This window comes from Alligator sinensis, unplaced genomic scaffold (assembly GCF_000455745.1).
Source record: "Alligator sinensis unplaced genomic scaffold, ASM45574v1 scaffold863_2, whole genome shotgun sequence".
Taxonomy (NCBI): Eukaryota; Metazoa; Chordata; order Crocodylia; family Alligatoridae; genus Alligator; species Alligator sinensis.
Window position 1 is genome coordinate 354,059 of NW_005842780.1, and position 2,026 is coordinate 356,084.

Sequence of the window (2,026 nt, forward strand, 5' to 3'; positions counted from 1 at the left end):
GGGTCAGTAACTAACTCACATCTACTGTGGACTGGATATACATATAACACACACTGATGAATAGCTTACACATGTGCAGAGCCCTCCCACATTGCTGCACAGCTGGGGCCCAGGTGCTTTTTCTTCCCATACCCTAGCAATTGGCTTTCATATCTGGATACTTGCTTTATTTACTTATTTATTCCAAGGTTTTAATGCTGTTGCACTTTTCTGGTTCCCCCGAAGCAAGGGACTAGGTGTGTCCTGGATACAGCTGTCATGTTTCATGGAGCTGGCCCTACACGTATCACTAACCAGCCCAACCTGCCCCAGAACTGGAAGGCAAAGTGTGGAGTTAATCTGGGTATTTGTAAGGTGTGGCTCTTTGTCTAAAGCTTCTCAACTGAAAGGCATCACGTCTGAACTCAAAAGTGCTGCCTCTCTCTACACACTCTCATGGCTGCCAAAACCACAGACATTTGCAACGCCAGTTGTTGTTTTCACTTCTCTTCCTTTAGGCCAGTGATTGTCAACCAGGGTGTTGCAGCACCTGGGGGTGCCTTGATATCCTTTGAGGGGTGCCATGCAATGTCAGCGCTGTTAGGTGTACAAACATGATTCACAAGGTAAACCCAGAGATTTCAAATAAGAATCCATAGTGTCCAAACTATTTTGACCTGTTGTGGTCTTTCTGAATTCTTTGCAGCAGCAGAATTGCTTTATTTTTCTATAGTCACTAAATGACTGAAAACTAAGAGCGGGCATTTTCCAAGGGCTGCCTTGAGATTATTAGGGGGTGCATTGACACTGAAATGGTTGCAAACCACTGCTTTAGGCACTGGCCTTTTAAGTGTAACAAAGTGGCAGGTCGGGAAGGTGCTAACCTCAGGCTGCAGCTTCCTAGTTTAGATCTTTGTTGCAATCCAGGGACTTGTTTCACAACTGGGCCACTTTTGCCATGGCTTTTAGCAAGCACGGTAAGGTAGCACCAGCAAACAAAATGGCCATTTGGAAAAACCTGTGTGTGCAGGTACCTGCAACTGGGCCTGTATGATGGAGAGATGTCTGTTTTACTAGTTAGAAAGAGTTCAAGTCAGATTTGAAAGGTGACCTGAGCACAGGATTTCAGACAGGTTTGTTTGATGTCCGTGGTAATTTCTTCAGGAAGTATCTTTTCCAACTTGTTCCTTTTTTTTCCTAAGAAATAACATGAAGTCATGTGTACTCTGCTCTGCTTCATTGGATGAAGGATGCTCATGATGACCAATTGGCTTGTCTATGGAAAGATAAGAAGGCGATCTTCAACAAAGGCTTCTTTACTCAAAACCATAGTCAGAGAGGTAATAATGGGGGGAAAAAAAACAATTAGCAAAATGTGTCATCTAGTTTGTTTAAAACCAGTCTCTCCCTCTATTAATTATCTACCTTGTCTTCCCCTTGATCTGATGGTGCTATTGTTGGCACTGGCCCTGTCACCCTGCCAGCTTCAGCCATGACAGGACCCGGATTCCCAGAGTAAAACCAAGCAGGGAAAAGAATAACGCTGTAGAAAACCTCTGGGGTCTACTGCACTGGACTTCAAAGAGCCTCCCCAGGGCATCCCCTTTAAAATGATGCTGCTCTTGCACACAAGCGTGTCCTTAGTGATGTCCACGTGATAGCCCAAACGTGGAGGCTTGTGTGTATGCATGCGTATATGTCTGTGTCATATATGTGTATGTGTGTGCGTATATGTGTGTGCATGTGTCTGTATATGTATGCGTGTGTGTATATGCATATATGTATATATATATGTGTGTATGCATGAGTATGCGTGCAAGTAAGTGAGTGTGTGTGCGTGCGTACACGCAGAGCGCGGACTTGCCCGTCCAGTCCCCTCCGGGAACACGGAGAAGCTCGCTCCCTCCTTGGAGCCAGCCGCGCTGGTCCAGCACACGGTGAGTGGGTGGGGCAGCCCGGGGCCCGCTGGGGCTTGTGGTTCCAGCCGTCTGCGCCGCGGGCCTACAAGCCCCAGCATGCCCCGCGCGCGTCCCGGGGCCTGTCGGCC